The sequence below is a fragment of the Hippopotamus amphibius genome, chromosome 14 (genome assembly GCF_030028045.1).
Source record: "Hippopotamus amphibius kiboko isolate mHipAmp2 chromosome 14, mHipAmp2.hap2, whole genome shotgun sequence".
Classification (NCBI taxonomy): domain Eukaryota; kingdom Metazoa; phylum Chordata; class Mammalia; order Artiodactyla; family Hippopotamidae; genus Hippopotamus; species Hippopotamus amphibius.
The window spans coordinates 24,418,350-24,441,497 of NC_080199.1; positions in this window are offsets into that span (position 1 = coordinate 24,418,350).

Genomic DNA, 23,148 nt, shown 5'->3' on the forward strand with positions numbered 1-23,148 from the left:
CCAAACATCACCCCTTGTCAGTTACATTAATTATTTTAAAGCCTGAAAAAGATGAGAAGAGGTGGAAGAAATGCTCAGAATTATTCTATAAATCTGCTCAATTGTCTCAGAATGTGTTAAAGTTATTCACTAATTTACTCAAATAGAACAATATTTAAGTAGCTCTACTTATGAAAAAATATTGCTTTTCTTTTCCCATGTAATAATGTGTTTCATTCTCTCAATCCAAATCTCCGAGAAAGTCTTTCTACAAAGGGTAAAACAACAGGCATGGTAAATTTACAATAGCACCTTATGATTGTGTACAAAGATAAAGAGCTACAGAAAATGTATTAAAAATATTATTCAGCAAGCTGTAATGCATTCATTAATTTTTCTATAGTATTTAAATGTATATGCCATTAGTACAAAATGATTGCATATACTAAAGTACAAAATTAATAGCATTTCTAAATATCAATAAGAAACAGGCAAAAAAAGAATGTTTTATTTTCTTTAAGAACTTTTAATGAGATACAATGGACATACAATAAATAGCATATATTTAAAGTGTACAATTTGATATTTTTTTCTTCTTAGTAATGTATATATGGCAATCCCAATCTTCCAATTCATCCCACCCCAACCCCCCCCCCCCCCGGCTTTCCCCACTTGGTGTCCATATGTTTGTTCGCTACATTTGTCTCTATTTCTGCCTTGCAAACTGATTGATTTGTACCATTTTTCTATATTCCACGTATATGTGTTAATATACAATATTTGTTTTTCTCATTCTGACTCCCTTCACTCTGTATGACAGTCTCTAGGTCCATCCATGTCTCTACAAATGTCCAAATTTTGTTCCTTTTTATAGCTGAGTAATATTCCATTGTATATATGTACCACTTCTTCTTTATCCATTTAAGAATTTGAGTTTCAAAATAATATTGCTTACAATACCACCAAAATATCAAATAAGAATAAGAACATCTAAAAATGCTGAGAAAAATTTCATAAACTCTAAACTAGTAAAGAAAAAGTGAAAAAGCACCTACATAAACAGAAACATGTCATGAATTTGAATACTTAATAATTTACAGATGTAATTTTTACCCATATTCATTATAGACTTTATGCCATCCCAGTCAAAATCCCACAAGTGTATGTGTTTGCATGTATAAGTATGTATGTATGTGTGAAGTTAAACAAACAATCTAAAATTCATACGGAAATATAAAGGACTACAAGCAGCCAAGATTGACACAGTGGAAGGACCAGCTCTAAAGGAAAGTAACACTTAGGTCAGAACTACCGAAATTAGCAATAAGGAAATCTGACCAATGAACTAGCATACAGAGCACAGAAACTGACCAACACAAACATGTTTATTTAATTTATGGGAAGAAAAATGGCACTGCAGAGAAGTGAAGAAAGGACAGTATTTTCAATAAGTGACTTTAATCCATTTCACTAATATGAAGAGAAAAAAACGTTAAAATTGCTCATTCTCAAAGCAGTCTCAAAATTAAGTTACCTGTAAAGGAAAGAGTAAAATTAAAATAAAAATAATAAAACTCTTAGAGGATAATATGAGATACAGCTCTTAGTAACAAGTTTTAGAGTGGAATACAGATGGTAATATTCATTCATTGTTGGAATGTAAATTGGTCAATTAAGGCAATAGATTTGTCAGTAGCCACTAAAGTTTAACATATACAAGTTCAATGACAAAGCAATTCCACTCCTTAGATGTGTATCCAACAATAACACATGTACTTGAGCGCTGAAACATACTTGAACGTTTATAGCAGCATCGAATCAGAAATCACACAAATGTCTATTAACACTAGATTATATGAAAAGTTTTAAAAAAAATACAGCAATACAAATAAACACATGACACCTACATGCAACAAAATAGTTAAATCTCACAAATGTCAAGTTTAGCAAGTTATTGAAGAACATCTAATATATGTCTATTTACATAAAATCCAAAAACAGCCAAAATTAAATTATACTGTTAGGAAACAGGATTCTGCCTGTTTCAAGGAAAGAGAGAAGGTAGTGATTGGAGGAGGAATATAACTCTCTTTGGTAGTACTAAGATATATTATTTTCATAGACTCACATATGATTATACATGATTAATTATTTCTGAGTAATTCTTAGCACTGTAAAATTTTGCACTGTGCATTTTTTCAATATGTATTATATTTTATAACAAAGAAGTTTAAATAATTAAAAAGACTTATTTTTGTCCAGAAATCTTATTTCTTCAGTGCAGAAATCTCTAAGATTTAGCTATTTAATTTTCTAACTTTCCTGTAACAATATAATTTCTAATATTTTCTAGGCATGCAAAGTTTCTTATTCCAAATTATTCTACATATTTTCTCCCTTAACACCATGCTGTTTATCTCCTGCATCATTTTTCATTTTATAAACAAATAATACTTCAACCTGCCCTACACTGTTTTGCTTCTTATCAAACTTGCATCTCTCTTAAACTTCCCTTCCAAAGTCCTCTGAGTGCATTTTCATCACTATACATTATTTCCATTTTGTCATTTTTAGGTCTTGTATGTGAGAGTCTATGTGTGTGATTCTTTCTACAATCCTCCAGGACAGTTACCATATCCTAATCTCATTGTTTCACTATATGCTTAGGTTTATAAAATATGTATTCAAACCTTGTTTTTAAAATTCTTTTCGAACAGAATGTGTTGATAATGTAATCAACTCAGTTCTCTATATCCTGTATTTTCCATCATTATCAACTTGCCTCCCTTGTATCAATTATTGAAAAACGGTGACCAAGTAAGTTTGGAAAATTAGGTAAATCTGTTTATTCAGAGTTCTCTATGAAGCACATAAGCAATTTACAAATAACGGGTATGTGCCTTCATGTTGTAATATACATGGTCAGCAGTGACTATAAATTACCTGTACACAAGTGTTAACCTTCTCAAGATTTGGGAATTAACATATATGATCTATGATCTGCTTTAATAAATTTAGGTTGGATATGTGCTAGATTTAGATTTTGTGTTTTGGCAGGTGAATTCTATCCTTCTAATTAAAAGCAAATTATTATCATTTCTTCCAGTTTTTACAAGGCAGAAGTCCATTTTCAAGCATGTATTCTTTACCATGAAATGCATCATGAAGTTTTTGTTAAAAATATTGGGCGGGACTGGGGGGGGAAGGGAGGCTCCTGAGGGAGGGAATATGGGGATATATGTATAAATACAGCTGATTCACTTTGTTGTACAGCGGAAATAGGCAGAACAGCGTAAAGCAATTATACTCCAATAAAGATCTGAAAAAGAAAGTATTTCTCAGAATTTGACACTGATTGCATGGAAAAAAGAACACCCTAACATATGATAAATTATAGTTAAGTGTCTGAGTACTTTTGGCAACCTTGTATTAGTCATCTCAGTGTGTTATTAATTCCTCGGAATATTTCATGCATATGTTTTGAAAGACAGTAGGGTTGTAGATATTTCATTTCAGTTTTATCAGGGTTAAGCAGTGCAAAATATACTCCCAGCAAGCATAATTAGATGGTGGTTTATAAAACTGCTTTAACATATAAATAGAACAAAACTAAGTCAAATGAACAGAGGATAAAGATATGAATGGTTAATGAAAACTCATTTGTATTCTGAGCAACAATACTTTAGAAAGAGTTATGATTTTGAAATACATGTAAGTTATATATATAAAGATATAGAAACATTTTATGTTTGTTATTGAAATCATGCCATTTTAAAAGTCCTTGAAGCACTTATAAGCATTGGATGAGAAATATATTCTGCACAAAGACAGTGTAAACACTATTCCATATTCTTACAAAATTAAATTAGAACAAGTAAAGGCCAAGATATCAAGTTATTGTTAGCTGGACATTTTATGATGATTTTATTCATTAAAATGATCTAAGGATAAGAAAATTAGCTTTCTGATGCCATGTCTGTGCTTAATAGAAATATAGAGAAATAGCCATACTTAAATTTAGAAATTATGAGGTCAATGAAATCATATAATACTAGTTGCAGATTGCTATGACCATATAACAATAGTTTTGTAAGAGAATATGAATTAAGTGAATACAATATGGGAGTCAAACCAGATAGATTGAAGATCACTGATTAACTTTGTGTCAAAGTGACTGTAATATTCCAGAGAAAATTTTAAAGAAAAAACTGATTTATCTGTAATATCAACAAAGTGTGAATTTAAATTATAATTAAATAATTTACAGTTCATATACATGGCTGTTTATATATAATTTGGTCAATATAAAATAGGTTAAAATCTTTGAAAATATTGAGAATTATTATGGAAAACAAATATTATCACTTAAAAAGAGTTTTTCTTTAATCACTTTACACTCTACCACCACCGAAAGAAGAAAGAATGAGAACAAGAGCAAAAGCTGGAGAGAGAGATTCATCATATTTTTTTAAATATATATATTTCAAAGTAAAATACATGTTAAGAATAAAATACTGTTGAGTCTAAATAGAAGGCAAATTTTTTTATTTTCTTTGCTCCAGGCTACAATTAATTTATGCATTTGTAGCTCACAGTAATGGGCCATGAATAATAAAAAAACCTAAAACTCAAGAGTCCAAATATTTTTTAAATGAAAATCCTGGGGCTGGAATGAACTTTGATATTAAAGAAGAAAGGAACATGAAAAGCTTTTTTGAGTTGTGAGAGATTTCTGAGGAAGTTCTCATACAAACTGCTTTATTTTCTCCACCAAAATTCAACAGCATCTCTAAAACTCACCCCACAACTCTGTTAATGTATTTAGTGAAATGTATTTATTGTTAATACTTGGTAAACAAGTTTTTTTTCAGTTAGTATTAGAAGAGGGAGCTTATTAGAAATGAAATGTCTTCTACTTTACAAAGTTTTGCCTGCTCAACAAAATAATATAAATGATACTTTGTAAAAATACTAAGAATAAAGAAATGCAAAAAGCATACCCTGCCAAAAAAACTTAACTTTCAGTAGGTAAGAATGTGAATTGAATGAACATGTAAAGTATAATATTGGTGATGCAACAACAGGGTATTTACAATGGTTATGGCAGAAAAATAACATGCTGAAAGTTTTGGAAAGGCTTCTTTGAGATGGCAAAGTGTATGCTGTACCATAATTGTAGTTTGAATGTCTATAATCAAGGGTTAAATTATCCTGTATCTTTGTCTTTTCATTGGTCAAGTGAAACTGACTTCGAACTCATTTCTCCCTGCTCTGTTATGGGTAACAACCCTTTCTCAATTATTTCTGTGATCTTTGACCTTCTACCAGCAGTTAACATTGAGTTTTTGTTATACATGATTTCTTTAGTTGTTGAAAACACCATATACCCAAGAGAAATCATTATAGTGCAATTTTCTCTCCTCCAAACATCATTCTATGGCTTATCTCTTAAGCCTATGATATTTATAAGAAGCGATTCCTGTAATCATTTGCCCATGGTGAATTAAAACTAATTGTTACTCTTCTCAGAGCTGTGTTGAAATAAGGTTGTGACATTTCTATATTCAGCATGTGAACTTTCATTTATTCCCTCTGATTTCAGTTTTAAAATCCCATCATTAACTATTAAATGTTGGAAGTCACTTTGGCTCAAAGTATAATAAGAAATTTGTAAACTTCTTCCCTAAATTGGCAAAGAGGGTCATATGGTTGCTTACTTTAGGAAAATATTCTATGGATCTAGAGTTTTCAACTTATCTTGTTTTTTTTCCCACCTCCTTCACAAACAAACATATGTGCTTTCAGAGTTGCTTGTAATTTCCAAACTTCCTTTGTGCAAAAATAGGTTTCCTTTGTAATGCCTCTATAGACACGCACCAAACAACACACAGCTAAGCTCTAGCTATTTCTACTATGCTTGTCAAGTTACCACTCCTTAGTATCTTGATAGCAAATAGAACTTTGACTGCTATTATTTACTCTCTCTTTCCTTCTTGGGAAAGAGCAGGAAGAAGCATATGTAAACTCAGGTAAGTTGTTAAATGTTTTAAGTGTTGTTTCTAATATTCAATCAATTAAAAAACAAATCCAACAACAACAAAACAATAACAAAGCCAAAATCATCAGAGCCAAGGGTTAAAATATTGGTAGCAGCTCTCCATGTTACCATAATCAACTATTAAAATGAAAAAATAATATAGAGATGGACAATATTACAAATTATTGGATGATAAGCAGCATAGGGTTACAGTCCTTGAGAGAAAGAACACTGAGAAGGAGACCTCCGTATCTGCCTGGTTTGCAGAGCTCCAAAAGAGCCTGCTACGTTAAGCAGACTGAGTTTGGACTTGGGGGCTACAGATACGGCTACATTTGCAAAGCAAAGTATGAGAGGAAAGTCAGCTCTAGAGGATGTGGTACACAAGGATGTCTGGTAGCTGCCTGTGGGCCCTTAGCCTAGAACTATCCGTGCATTTGCAAGGTAAGATTTCATGATGCAGAGAAGAGAGCATGTGTGTAGAGAATGGATTTAGATCTATATGGAGATACTGACAGTCACATGTGCTGAAAATCACTGTGAGGTAGTGATTTTAGAGGTAACTTCTTAAAGGTAGATGCACCTTCCTGAGCACGTTGGGTGTTCAGTTGAGCTCTCATACATTATACCTCGTCTATAAAAGCCAGACATTTGGAGTAAGAATCACGCCCAGGAACTAAGACCAAAACAAATTAGATCCACATTAATAGAGAATCAAAAGTAGTCTGACTAGAAAATAACATACGAGAAGATGTAGGTGACTTTGAGTTTAACAAAGAGTTTTTGGATACAACATCAAAAGCATTATCAATAATAGAAAAAAATAACTGATGTCTGTGTCTGTCTACTTTAAAGTTAAAATCTGAAGCTTTACAAAAACGCTATTAAGAGTATGAAAAGACAAGCCACAGACTGGACAAAAATATTTGTAATACCCACATCTGATAAAAGACTGGTATCTAAATATACAAAGAACTCTTAAAATACAACAAAAAACACAGTTAAAAAATAGGCAAAAGATCTGAACAGACACTTTAAAGAAAATATATATGGAAAATAAGCATAGAGATATTCGACATGATAATTAGGGAATTACAATTAAAACAACATTGAATACCATCTACTTTTTAAAAAGTTAAAAAGTTCAATCTTAAATTTATATGGAAATGCTAATGATTTAAAATAGCAAGGTCAATTAAAAAGGATATTTGATTAATCACATAAGCTGATTTCAAGATTTTTAAATCACAATAATCATGACAGTGTGATAATGGTGCAAGGATTTTTAAAAAATCAATAAATTTAACAGAAGAGGGAATCCATAAGAAGACCCTCAGGTTTGGAGTCACCTAATGTATTCAGTTTTGGCAAAGGCAACAAGACACTTTACAGGGATAGGAGATGGGAGAAACATCCTTTCAGCAAATCGTACTCAAACAACAGACAAATATATAGAAAAAGGACCTCTATCTTAGATTATGAGTAAAAAAATAATTTGCGCTTAAACACTGAACTAAATGTAAAAACAAAACCACTGAATCTTACAAGAAATAAATGTACGTGTATATATGTGAGACCTTGTGGGAAGTAAAGACTCCTGATAAAGCCCATAAAATCACAAAATAAAAAAGAGCATGATTAAAAAATAAAAGCCTTATTTTAAATCTTATACTCATCAAAAAATAAACTATGAAAAGGCAAGACACATTCTAAGAAATAATAGTTCTAATGCATTTTCCTGGGAAATAGTTTGTACCACAAATGTATAAAAATGCTATAAATTAATAAAACAAATTTACTCAGTTAAATTAATAAACAACTGACATTTCAGAAACAAAGACATAGACATGGCTGACAAGCTCATGGGCAGTGATGTTCAACAATAGTCATGAGGGAAATGCAAAGAAAATTAGTTACCATTTTACACCGACCAGAATGGCTTAAATTTTAAAAAGACAGACAAGGCCAAATGTTGGTGAGCTTGTGGAGCAACTGGAAATTTCTTACATTGCTAGCAGTAGGCTATAATGGTACATTAAATTTGCTAAACACTTTAGGCATCTGGTGCTAACAGGGTCCTACAGAGACTGGCACTAACCCACCCATGTTTCAGGAGCAGTGACCTGGCAGCAGCAGGAGGTGATTCGAGAACCCCAGGTGCCTGCTACCGGGCGAGACTGAGACGGCCCTGTAACACACAAAAAGCTTCAGCCGCACAGGGAGTTATTTTCCAAAAAATGCCCCATCCAGTGGGCACCCAAAATTCCCACCGAAAAGTCCCCCGTGCTGTGCACAGAGGCACACATGGAGTGCGGGTGAGTCCAAGCTCTAAGCAGAGCATCCTTCCTGGACCCAGACCTCGTGGACCCCTGGCCTGAGCCTTTTCTCCCAGACCCTCTTTGTCAGCAGATCTCTCTCCCACCCACTCCCTGATCCCACTCCGTTGGGAGGAAGCGGGCGAGAGGGTCTGATTTTTCTTTTTAACTAAGAGGAATTTCTAGAGCTTCAGCCACACAAAGAAAGCAGCGGTATGATCCTCTGTGGGCTACCGCAAGTCCCAGTGTGCTGGGAGGCCACGTGCTCAGTGGAGCTATAGGGCTTCCCATTGCTTCCTGGGGAGGAGGGGAGGGGAGCAGGAGTGGGAGACCAAAGTGCATGTGCTAAATGATCTCTCGGTTGTAAATGCAGAGAAAAGGGTAATGATGATCCTTTGAGATTAAGCTGAGCCATTGGAAGGGCAATCTGGAGGTGAGGATTTAACTTGAAGTGGCCCTGGATACAGCTAGGCCAACTGGGACAGGAATCGCCCTGTTGAGGTAGGTACAAGAGGAGGAACTACGGATGTTCTTTTTCCACTTCGCATAAACTGAGCAGTTAAAAAAAGAAAGAAAAAGAAAAGAAAACACTTTGGCAGCTTCTCCTGAAATTAAATATAAAGCTGCTCTTTGACGTGAACATTTTTAGTAGAAGTAAAATCATAAATCAAGAAAAAGATGGTATGGGAATATTATAGAAGCTTTATTAATAAATCTAAAGCTGGTGCTAATCCAAATACCCATCAATAGAAGAATGCTGTGAGGAAATATTTTTTTCTTATATTCATGATAGGGAAATGTGGTGATCTCGATGACAATTATATCCTCAAGAACCAAACTTTTTTTTTCCCTTAAGACTTGTTAAAGCAGTTTAGGTTCACAGGAAAATTGGCTACAGAGGTTTCCCATATATCCCTTGGTCCCACCTAATCTTATTTTTCCCTCACTGCTTGGCCACAGAGTATTGGTTTTATCCTAAATCTATTCTTCCTGTGGCCATAACGTGCCTACCTCTAGTGATCATTGCCACATGGGCTTTGTTTATATTCAGTAGAAAAGAGAGAGTGTCTTCCTGTGACTCTCTTAAGAAAAAGGAAATTTTTGTCCCAGCAGTCCTCACCTTAGGTCTTATGGCCCTAAAAAGAGTTAGATTTCCCTACTGTCGCTCTAATCATCACTGTTAATGCAGAGATTACCATCATTGGATTACATTGATTGGCTCTATCTGGGATGCAGTTGGATGGAAATATTCCTAAGAAATGCTTTAGAAATAAAATAGTTATATGGCTAACTTATTAGGGATAGTATCAGTAGAGCATTTTCAGAGAAAGAAGATTAGCATAGTTGGAGGCACCAAATGGTTACTTCAAAAAACCAGAGATTTAAGCTTAAAACATTGGTTTTTTTTTTTTTTTTGGAAATAAAAGAGATGTATCCAAGCCAGGTTGAGCCAGCTGCATTTATTTTAGATATATAATGTAAGCCTAAATGCAAGCATTTGGTAAAGTAGAAAACATCTATGAAAGTTATTTCTGAAGGATCTATTTAACATCTGGTTGCTGTTGCTTCTCTTAACCTGAGCCTTACTTTTAAAATGTCCAAGGTGTATCTCTGCAATTAAAAAAATATGCTTTGACTGAAATGATAGTGAAAATTATGAAACTCTTTTGGCTTTAGTGGAGAAATAATTCCTACTAGCACAGAGAAAATAAAATTTTCTATACAAATTTGTTGATTTTATGGTAATTCTGACTATTTTAGTAGTATATCACATAAAAGCAAAAGGTCAAGTGTCCAGCTGTATTGGAGGATGATGCACTGCTATTCAAATGTTTAAATACCCATCTTGTGTTTTACATTGTTGACATGTAAGAAACAAGGCATGCTAATTCGGAAGTGGCTAACTTTTAAGAAGCCATCTGCAATCACACTGGGTGGTGTGAAGCAGTTGGTATTAAAAAGTCACTCAGCTCATTAGTGGTCCAATTAGCTGATATGTAGTGCAGCACTCTGGCAAGTTGTCCTGCCTGCCATGTGAAATCTAGGCAGGATTCTCAACTATGGAAACTGCTAGAGACATGAAGCAGGTGGACATCCCAGTGCAGAAAGTTACCTAGAAACTATTCTTCAAATATCAATGAATCACCTAGAATTCTGCTCAGAATATATAATTTGTCTGGTTAGGCATCCTAATCAAAATATGATATTCCTAGGCATTGATAATATTTAATATGTTTAATTCAGGACAAATTTTGATGTTTTGGTATGCATATACACTTTTTTAAAAAATGAAAATCACTTTGATGGAAAAATATCTAGGCCTCTTCAATTATGGTCTGAGATATATTTAGGCTATACTCTATTTCAAACACAGTGGTATGACAAATAAATAATCCTTTGGGCCTCTAAGTAAAACTTGAACACTTGAGTTAAATTTTGAACCAAAATTAAACAAAAAATAATAATTAGTGCTCATAAACTAATTATTGTGTTTAAAAAGGAGAATAATGAATGGAACAAAACCAAATTTTCATTGCCTGAAACCACACCAAATGACCTTACATCAAGTACTAAATTTTATGTAATACTTCAGTCAGTTTAGATCAAAGAAGTAGATAAAGAAAAGAATATCAAAGCATGCACACACACACTCAGTCAATATGAAGAAGAAAGAACAAATTTTAACCATTTGTATTTTTGTTTGTTTATGAGAAGATACACTTATTTACTTGAGATTTTAAATATAAGGTTGGGAGGAAAAGTAGGGTATCTCTGACTTCTAGCCTGCAGAACTGTGGGAAAATAAATTTCCTGTTTAAGTCTGTAAAACTCTGTTATGGCAGTCCTAGTAATTTAATACAAGTTTACAGCAAGAAACAATAATGTAGAGGTTGCTTTAGTAATATTAATAAAAACTGTCTTGTGTTTCTATTAATGTGGTCAAATTTACTTGGTATCTTTAAATATTTCCCTGATAATATTTTATGATTATAAATATAAAAATACATATATGATTTTAAAAGAAATAATAACATATCTGAAGTGTTCTCTACTTTGAAATTTTATTCTTTTCTAGAGATATTCTAATAAGGTGGTTAAATTTCAAGTGCAAGATAAGAGTAGCAGACATAGGAGGTTTCATTTTTTCCTGATTAATTGCCATTAAATAGAACGTGGCTAATTGCCTAGCTAATTCTATTTTAAAAAAAGAAACTTCAAATTGGATTTTTTATAACCAAGCTGTCATCATTGCTTTTGATATCAAACATAATATGTATTTTGCTGATATTAGCAATTGCAGGAAAAATGCATTGTCACTCTTTAACACTAAGAAGAACTTTATTATAATAGAACATCTTTGAGTACGTAAAATTTAGCTAGTGATATTTACAGCAAAGCAGTACTGATTAGAAAATTCCTAGTATGAAATATTTTTATGATTTTTTAAATTGTGGTAAAAGTATACATTTAGTTTATTAACCATTTCTAAGTGTACAGCTCATTGGCATTATGTACATTCATATTGTGCAATTGTACTGTTCTACATACCTCATGTAAGTGGAATCATATATTTGTCCTTTTATTATTGGCATATTTCACTTAACATAATGTCCTTAAGTTTCATCCATGTTTAGGATGAGTCAGAATTTCCTTTTGTTTTAAGGCTGAAAAATATCCTATTGTATTTATTTATCACATGTTGTTTATTCATTTGTCAACAGACAGACACTTGGGTTGCTTTCAACTTTTGGCTATTGTGAATATTGCTTCTGTGAACATGGTGTGCTGATATATTGTTGGGACCTTTATTTCAATAATTTTGGGTATTTACTCAGAAGTGGAATGTCTGTTTACATGGTAAATCTTTTTCTTTCCTTTTTTTTTGAGGAGCCACCATACAGTTCTACACAGATATTATACTTTTTTTTATATTCCCACCAACAGTACACAAGGAATCCATCCAATTTATCCAGATCCTTTGCTACTTGCTATTTTCTGTTATTTTTGTTGTTTTTTGATAGTGGCCATCCTAATAAGTGTGAGGTAGTATCTCATAATTGTTCTTATTTTTATTTCCCTAATTTTTTATGATGTTGAGCATTTTTAATTCATATGTTGGCCATTTGTATGTCTTCTCTGAAGAAATATTATTCAAGTAGCTTCATCCATTTGTTAATTGAGTTGTGTGATTTTTTTGGTTGTTGAGTTGTAGGAGTTCTTCATACCTTCTGGGTCTTAACCCCTTATTGGGTATATGATTTGCAAACATTTTCTCCATTTCCACATATTGCATTTGCATTCTGTTGATATTGTCCTTTGATGCACAGAAGTTTTTAATTTTTATGCTTTTTTTTTATTTTTCTTGCCTATGAGTTTCTGTATCATTTTAAATAAAAGCAGTAAAAGTGGGCATCCTTGTCTTGTTCATGATTTTAGAGGAAAAGCTTTCAATCTTTAACTTTTGAGTGTGATGTTAGCTGTGGGCTTTTTGTAGTCTTTATTATGCTGAGGTAGTTTCCTTCTATTCCTAGTTTATTGAATGCTTTTTATCATGAAAGGGTATTGAATTTTGCTAAGTGCTTTTCCTGAATTATTTGAGATAATCATGTGTGTGCATGTTTTTTGTTTTCCTTCATTCTGTTAATGTAATAAGCTACATTGATTGATTTTAAAATGTTGAATCATCCTTTTATTCCAGGAGTAAATCCCAAATAAATAAATAAATAAATATGTCGAGCCATACTTGTGTTCCAGGATCAGACTATATGATCCTTTCAATGTACTGGCGAATTCTGTTTGTTAGTATTTTGTTGAGGTTATCTACACCTATGTTCATCAGGGATAATGGTCTGTAGTTTTAATTTCTTACAGTGTCTTTTTCTGATTTTTTTTTTATCATGTCAATGCTGGCTTCATAGAATGTTCTGTCTTTTTCAAGTTTTTGGAGGCATTTGAGAAGAATTGGTGTGAATTATTCTTTATATGTTTGGTAGAATTCACTAGTGACGCCATTTGGTCCTGGGCTTTGGAATGATTTTTAAATTAAAAACAAAAATTAAGGAACAAGGAATACATTATGTTATAGTTTACCATGTTAAAATCTCAAAATATGGTTAAGTCAATGTGTTAAAAATTTTAATAAATCACTATTTTAAAATATCAGTTTGCCCCTGAGTAAAAATCATATAATGTACTTCAACACTAATTTAAAACAGCTTCTAATAAATCTATATATTATCCTTGATTTTCCAGATTTTTATGGTCCAAAATGGTTGTTATGAGTTTATGTTATGAGTTGCTGCAAGTGTTCCTCTAAAATATATATGTTGGAGACCTAACCCCCAATATTTCAGAATGAAACTGTCCTTGAAGACAGGGTCCTTACAGAGATAATCAAGTTAAAATGAGGTCATTACAGTGGGTATTAATCCAATATGACCGCTGCCCTATTAAGAAGGGAAATTTGGACACAGAGCCAAAGATGATGTAAAGAGACCTAAGGAGAATTTGGCTTTCTACTAGACAAGAAGAAAGGCCTGGATAGATCCTTCCCTCACAGACCTCAGAAAGAGCCAACACTGTGGACATCTTGATTTTGGACTTCTAACTTAGGTTCCTGTGAAACAATAAATTTCTGTTGTTTAAGCTACCCAGCTTGAGGTACAGGCCTCCTCTGCTTTTCACATGTTCACTTTATACCATTTCACTTTTACAAAGAACTGCATTAGTATCTATTTTCACTAACCAAAAAACAATTCAAAGAGATTTTTCACTTTCACACACACACAAAAAAGGCGAAAAATGAAAACAGGGATCAGCTTTGGTTTTGCAGTAAGCAGTTACTGAGGCATCACGCATCCTGAGCAGCAAGAGTGGTATAGCAGCAAAGAGTGACATTGCCAAGCTCCTTTCCCAGGAGCTACACTCAGCATCACAACTTCAAACTGCCATACCTTTAAACTGTTTGTGAGCATTTGTGCTTTTTCTCCTTTTATTTTGTGCATCCATTAGTAAGATATGTCCTAAGGTAATTGTTCCTTCTATTTGCTGCATGCCATTCAGCTCATGAAAGATGTCACAGGAATGTTCTACTTTTGGATAATGGGGAAACCTGTACTTGGTTAAATGAGTCCTAGAAATTTAAAAAACTGGTTTTTATAAAGTATCTACAGAGTGAGGTCATTTTATTTCTCATATAACTAATTCTTAAACCTTTACACTATATAATGTTTTACTTATATTAAAAATATAAATGCATGATCTAATGATAAACAGTGTAATTTAGATTGATATATACATTGTAATATATTTGCATTTAGGGACACATATACTTACAGATACATGTACTGATTTTCAAACGAAATTGCCAAATTAAGCAATTTAAGGACTTTTAAATTAAGGCTGTATTCCACCACATTTAGGAGGAAGAGTTTCTTTTTAATGTTATACAGGAAAAATAAATTACTTTTTAAAGCCCTCTATGATATATTCAGATCCTCATGCTTTTACTTTGGCAAACATGAAAGATTAGGAAAAACTGCAAAACTATGTCATTTACAGAGAGTACTGTTTTTCTTATTTTAACTTAGAACTAGTAGCCCTGAAGAGTCTGGCTGGCCATATATATTATTTGAATCAAACAAGTGAAAGATGAACATTTTCTAATGGACCAAATACTCTACAATAGGAAATCTGATGAAAGCAGCATCAAGTACCATTTCTCAAATAACACTGTAATAAACATGTAATGTTCTCATCAATAGCTTTCATAAGTATTGTGATGATTATGATTGTTTCTGTGGTATGATAACAATTTTAAAAGCTTAATGAGAAGAAAGAGGTTTTAAAATTAATTATTCACAGCTAATATCAAACATACTCTCATTTGAACTTTGCACTTTTTCCTCTATTGCTTCTGAAGAGTTCAGAGCTATTTGACTTGGTTTTCTGTGGTACTAACCATTGGGGTGGAAATACTCCCTAAATGAATTCTTCAGGCTATTAGTTTGGATGTGCCCCATTTGTGCTCTGTTATTTTCTTGTACATATATTAGAGACTACGTAAGTAGATTCTGTTACTTTCCATCACTTTCCGACTGTTCAATCTGTGATTTTGTAACTAAGGAATTTTATTATAAGATCAAAGAAACCTGTTATCTAAAACATGTTTAGAGACATAGAATATGTACCTAAATGTTAAAATGCTTTAGTTTAGCACTACTTAAGGCATTTAGATGTCAAACAAACTAAATAATGGGTTAGAAGAATTTCTAAGGATCAAGTTATTTTAAAAGACAATCATTATCAAAGCAGTGTGTTCAAAGTCACTATATAACAACTCAGCTAAAGATTTTCTCACTAGGATTTTATCTTGAAACTTGGCATAGATATTTTTTTAAGGAAGTGTATTCATCCATTATTTTATGTCCTTAAATACACTCTGAAACACAGGAGAAAAGAAAAAATGACCTTTATGAATTTGTATTTGCTTATATGTTTATATTTATAAACAAATTAATTCCATTTTATTTAGCATTTGTTAACAGCTAACAGATCTGAGGTTTTATCCTATTTGCAAGCTACCAAGTTAGCCTCCTACAGTTTCATATATACTGGAGGAAGTCATGAAAACCTGTGTCAGGGACAAGGTGTATATTACTCAGAGCAAAAAAAAGGTTGCAGCACACCAGCACTTTCTTGTGCCAGTTCTTTGAGCCTAAGTTCCCACAAGGTGATGAGAGGAAGGCCGTGGTACACCTACGGAATCTGTAAGTTGCATTAAAGGATAGGAATTCTGAGTTTAGGAAATTCAGATTTTTATACTGTACAGTAAGTGTGCTTTTCTTGGTTCAGGTAAAGGACAATGTCGTCTCTTCCATGGCTGTTTGCTAAGCAGATATCCCTGAAAAGATAATTAAGAAGTATTTTATCTTGTGTCTCTCCTCAAAAGATGTACAGCAATGAGGAACCCAAGAGGAATTATCTCCCAGCAGTGTTTCATTTGGTATTATTTAGAAATACCTGAATTTGCATAAAGGTCATAGACTTCCAAAAGAGATGTTGATACTTGTTTGCCACCTATTTAACATACACAGGCACTCAAGACCCTCTCCATTTCTTTAACCTACAGTGAAGAAGAGGATATCTGAGAAAAGCTCTGTCACCATAGATTTTAGAAGGTCGAAATCAAACTGCATGACAAGAAGTGTATGATTTATGAGAAATATGTAAATTGACTGTTTTATGACAATTTTTTTCTTTATTTCTCAGATCTTGGCCCCAGCCTTGTCTCCCATTTTCAAATCTGCCTTCTATCACATATACAGACAGCACAGTTTAAGAAATTTAAGGTCAAAATCCACCCCTAAAAATTTTATTTGTAATACCTAGCTCAGGTTAGCCTATAATGAGAAGAAAGGAACAAAAATAATAATCAAGCATTATGTATTGCTAAGCTTTGCTTGGTGATGTTAGGGATCTTTTAGAAAATAATATATTGTGCATTTAGTTGGGATATCCTTTAAAAATATTATTCTCTAGAAATTCATGTAGATTTCAGAGGCTGACCAAAAATTTATGATTCTGCCTTTCTGTATCACTTTTCACCAGAGACATGGTTCACAGTTAAACGAATCTTGCAAATCCATGAGATCACTTAGATAACCTCTCAAACACTGTTATATTAAAAGACACTGAGGGGGGTAGTAGCATTTATGTGGCACATTGTAAAATGAAGCTCTTTTTTTTGTGCCCTGAGGAGATCTCATTGGGGGCTCAGAGGTTCAGGGGATCAATGATCTAGGCCACATGTGTATCCCACACATGAAGTGGCACACCAATAGGAAACCTCTGACTTGGAAATTAGTTACATGGGACTAGTAATGTGTCTTAGAGCTATGCTGTGTACACCAAAGAAGAAAAAAAAAACCAATGTATTAATGTGTACTATTAAAATATCACTTAATTATATATTCATTAACTGGTATGCACATGGAGAGGAAGTACCAGGTAACTATGGAAAAGGGACATAACCTTCCTGTCCCTTAGTTCCCATGTCTACAAGATAAGGATTATAAACTTAGCTACTCTACAAAGTTGTGAGGATTAAGGGACAAAATTCAATTTGTGTAATTTATCCTAATTTAAAAAATAATGATATTAAAAACTCACATGTAAGGATGCTGATTCTATCATTCCATCAAGAAAATTCCTATTAGTAGAAAAGAAATGAATAAATTATGAGATATCTACAGAATAAGATAGTATTATCTTAGTCAGTTTGGGCTGCTGTAACAAAGCAAGATAGACTGGGTGGGTTTTAAACAATAGAAATTTATTTCTCACAGTTCTAGAGGCTGGAAACTGAGATCGGGGTGCTAGCATGATTGGGTTCTGGTGACAGCCCTTTTTGAAGTTGTAGACTGCTGACTTCTCACTGTATTCTCCCATGGTAGAAGGGGCAAGGGAGTTCTCTGGGGCCTCTTTTGTAAGGACAGTTATCTTAATCATGAGGCTTCCAACTCATAATCCTTCCAAAGTCTCCATCTACTAATATTATCACTTTGGGGGTAGAAATTCTATATAAGAATTTGATAGATATAGATATTCAATCATCTCTAGACACAAATATTCAACCTCTAGCAAGTATGTTGACATAAAAAAGACAATGAATTAGACAAGTAAAAATTAATTTTTAAGTATTTTCACAAGGTATTGTTGAGTGATATAAAAAATTGTGAAAAAACACTCCAAAATCAAAACACAAATACAATACACTCTGACTAAACAATTGTATTGATATTGTTAATCACATTATTCATTAGGCTTCCTTTCTCATACAGTCTGTTAACAAATACAGACACTTATGTATACACCTGGGTAGAAGTATTTGGGCTATACCCATTTTGATCTTATTTTCCATGTGGTTTTCATTCTCACTTAATTTTTAGTTTTAACATTTGATGTATCAGTATGGAAATAAGTTATTCAATAAATATACAGAAACATTCAAAATGTTAATTGGTTTGTGTTTCACCTTATGAGGAGTTTGAATTATAAACTACTCAGGACATAAGACTGACATCTGGATACAAAATTAACATAAATTTCTTAATGAAATTTTTTAATTCTCTCCAGAATACCATATGTATTTTAAAGAATACTGCATTATTCATTCTTATTTCGTATTGTAGTCATTTGTGTTACTTATAATGATGTGTCTATTTCATTAATTAAATAGAAAATACTGAAGTGTCCCAGATATTGACTTAGCTGGGCCATACAAATTCAACAGTACTATATGAAGATTGTATTATGTATTGTCATGATTCCTACATATATCAATCTTACAGTCTAGTCATTAAACAGCAATAACAAATATAAAAATCACACAGGTATGTGTATATGTGTGACTGTGTGTATATATATATTTGTGTGTTTAAATTTGTATTCATGTAAGCATAAATATGGTGAACTGGGTGGGTCTGACTGAACACCAGCTCAACTCCACTGTGACCTAATGCACACTTTATGTCAGGTACACCATAGCATTTAAAACATACATTGTAGCTGAAATTTAAATAACTGAAACCTCCACATTACAAAAATTAGAATCAATGCACTATGAGAGGATACTAGAGGATTATGGGGTTATGGGAACACGATGCATATTAAGAGTTGGTGTCTGAAACTGGAGAGTATGAACTTGGGAAACAACATACAGGAAGTAAAATGAGAAAAATGAAAATCAATGAATAGCTTAGAGAGTATTAATGAAGAAGAAAGAGAAGGAGAAATCAGTGACTATAAAAATCAGGAATAAAATAGTAATGATAAATGCACATATATCAGCAATCATAAGGAGTGGAAATTGTAATCCATATATTAAAAGGAAATTCAAATAATAGGAGGTTCATATAGCAATTCATTTTCACTAAACCTGTACATAACTGTCAATTCTTTTGCTCAAACTTATTAAGAATATAGAAAAAAATAAAGAAAAATAAAGGAACATAATTTTATAATGCTAGTACAACCTTGAAGCTGTTCAGGGACAATGTAAGGAAAAAAAAACTTATCACACAGATCACATTCCCTGATGGTAAAAATATTCAATATAATAAAAGTATAATGAAACTATGACTTTAGAAATCAAGTGCATATACTCCCAAAAATATCTTGAGTAAAAGAGGAAATCATAAGTAAAACTTGGAAACATTTAATCTAAAAATAAAAACAAAACTCTGTATATGAAAACTTGTAGGCACAGCTATAGCAGTCGCAGAATAAACAGAAAAGAAATAAATATATATGTGAGCAAAAAAGCAAGAACAAAAGTGGGAAAGACTAGCAATGGTCAAAAAGACCAAACTGTATAGTGCAAAACCATTGAAGGTTTGAAGACAGAATCCCTACATTCCCTCACATACTCATCCTTATACATACTCTAAATACATTAGACCTGGCAATTTTAATAACATTTTACTAAATCTTCAAATAATAAGCAGTTCTCTTCTTTTTCAAACATATTAAGATAATATAAAGAATAAACAAATAAAATCACTTTATAATGATAGTACAACCTTGAAGAAGGTCAAAGGTAACAGAAGAAAATAAAACAGACCAATCTGGCTTAAACAAGTAGTTGTAATATTTGTATATAAAACGCAAGCAACTCACATTCTATAGTATATGAGAAGTAATAATAGAGTATTAATAGGTAGCATTTAATCGAAGAGAGAAGATATTTCAGCATTGTGTGTTTTAAATTAAACATTAAAAATGTAAAGCTCCAAGTCGCTATGATTATCAAGTTAGATACTGAAGAATTTCAATGAATTCTGATACTGATTTTTGGTAAAAAATCAATAATACTAAAATAAAGTGGAAATATCACGAACTATTACAGACTACCTAGATTTAAAAAAAACTTTAAAAATACAAGATAAAAAACATCATATTCAATGGTAAATTTATCTATCAATAAAATCCAAGAATTTTTATCAATCTTAGTTTGAACATTAAACTAGTTTCCTATCCAGTGTCAGGTATTTGAGGACATCTAACAGCTAGGAAGCTTATAGAATGAATCAGCAATATCTAGTAATCTTGAAAATATTTATATCTGCTACCAATTTTCCTTTTAGGCATATTGTCTAAGGAATCTCATGCACATACATGTCAGGATATGTGTGATACTGTTGATAGCAGTAAAATCTGGAAAAACAGGACTTGTCCACCAATATGGGACCAGATCATTAAATTATAGTACATTATAAAATAGAATACTATATATCAGCTAAAGAATTGAACATAGCCATACCACTTATTTGAAAGTTATTGATCTTAAAGCAAAATGTTAATTAAGAATTGACAGATTGTCAGGATGTGTGTGTGTGTGTGTGTGTGTGTGTGAAAACACACAGGCCAAGTTTAACCACACAAAGAAACGCACACACAAAGAAAGACTGTGCATGATTTATCAGTGTACATACAGCAGAAGTATAAAAACAGAATTTTCTGTTCCTTTGTGGACCATGGCCAGCGTTCCAGAAGACAGGATTAGATGAGCAGGTGTGCTTCTTCAGGGCTCTCCTGTTTCAGGGAGAGAAGTTAAAGTCCTGCAGTTTTCTTCACTTGGCTCTCGTTGACAGACGGTAGGTAAGCGCTGTTTCCACAGATGAGAAACTTCACCTTGTCTGGAAATAGTCAACTGAGGATCTCCAAGCCTACTGGGCCAGCTATAGGAAGATATTTCTGTCTTGCCCTGACTCTGACTTTAACTTGAGCCCAGAGTGTTTTCTCTTTTGGTTTCTAGGTAATGCTAATAATGTATTTGCTTGACTTGCCATAGCCAATCCAATAAAGATCACACTTTCAAATGTTAAAAATTATCAAGACATGCTAAAGTCAGAGGCGAATATCTGGGCATCTCGAATTAGTACCCGAGAAAAGTTCTTTCAGAATTATTTTAAGGGTCAGGAAATCCTTTTATGTGTATCCTCAAAAGATAAGCTTTACATACTGAGCAAAATAAGCAGTTGTAAAATATGGCAAAATACTGTTAATTTCAATCAATTGTATTGATTTCAAAAGTATTTCATTTTTATAGAACCATGCATTTTCTGGAAGGAAAGGAAAGTTAAAATTTATCTGCACTAGCCTGTTCTCTATACTTTGACATTCGCCATTGTTGCTACTCATTATCTGTTTAACAACTCAGTGATAAGTGTCCTACCATCCTCACCCTGGAGGTAACCTTCTGAAGCTAATACAAGGTGGCAGTTCTAATTATTATAAAGGTTTTATGACATTACACAGGCACCTGTTTTCCAAAAGCTCTACTCTTCAGAGCCACAGGTAAAATATCTAAACTCTAATTGCAATGGAAGCATTTCAAATAATTGAAATATTGTATTTGTCTGCAATCTCATCCTGTATAGAAAGAATCTACTCCCTTAGAACTCCTATAATAAGGTTTCTTGCCTGTGTCCATCCTTATGGCTCTCATTTGGAAGAAATCCAGCTTAACTGTGTTCTTGTTAAATCATGGCTATGAGAAATATGTACAACAGTTCAATGGAAGTCTGAGAATCAGACAAAAAGCAGTTACATTAGAACTGTGTGGAAAATATTTACCATTTAATGATGTTATCGTGATCAATCTATTTCTCTCTCTCTCTCTCTCTGAAAAGAACAAGATGTACTGCTAGCCTGTGTTTTGCATCCAGTTTTCTGTGCAAAACACAGAAAATTTTTTTCTATGTAGTTATTAGGCTTAGGTTTTTTTCATTATTGTTCTTGCAGTCAGATCATAATGGTGAGCCATTAAATTGTACTTGATGTGAATTGTTCCACCCAGTAAGTGCACAATTTTTAAACTATGTGTTTTACTAAATTTCAGACTTTTGAAAAAATTTTATCAACTTGTCATATTTAATGTGTTAGTTATTTTCTCTAGGTTTGTACCATCTGCCAATTTAAACAATGTCTTCCTAAATTTAATTTTCTTGAAAAAGAGAGGTTAAAGAGAGTCACTAACCAGATCTCCTCCTTTCTTTGTATTCCCAGAGTCTAGCAATATTTAGTGACAATGAAATGATATTTATGTAATAATGAATCTTCTGTTAGGGGATTCCAGTCCATCCATCACTAGATTTTCAATTGAGCTCAGTTTTTTGAAATATCTGAAGTAGAATCTCATCACTAAATAGTTAACATTGATAATGCTTTTTAATCGGCTCCCCTTTCTTCTATCCTCTTCCTATTTCTATTCATCTCATTCCCTCTTGTCAGATAAACTTTCCTAAAACTCAACTCTGACTAAAATATTTACCAACTGAGAAGCTGCATCTAGTATAAAAGCCTCATTAATAATTGTTCCATACTCACCATATATTTTTATCTTATCTCTTACTACTCCCATCAAAACTGGTGAAATCTTCTGAATTTAATGTTTTAATCATTCTTAAACTTCTGCATTTGAATGCGACCTACTTGAATCACAGATCCCTGGCTTACCCTTGTAAATGATGAAAATAACAACAGTTTTTGATTACTTATATCAGTTGGGATTTAGTGATCAGCACTTTATAAAAAATAAAAATTATGCTAATAAAGCTTTCATAATTTCTACCAAAGTTTCCATCAGGAAGGTAAATCCAGTATTTAAACCAGGTCTCACTTATTCAATGACTGTGTTTATAATTGTTCTACTAGTTTCCTGTAATCTCCCACAGTATTTTGTCATTTATTTGTACTTCATCCTTTTACAGTAAGAAATACATACAGTTATACCCATCTTTTAAATAGTTCATG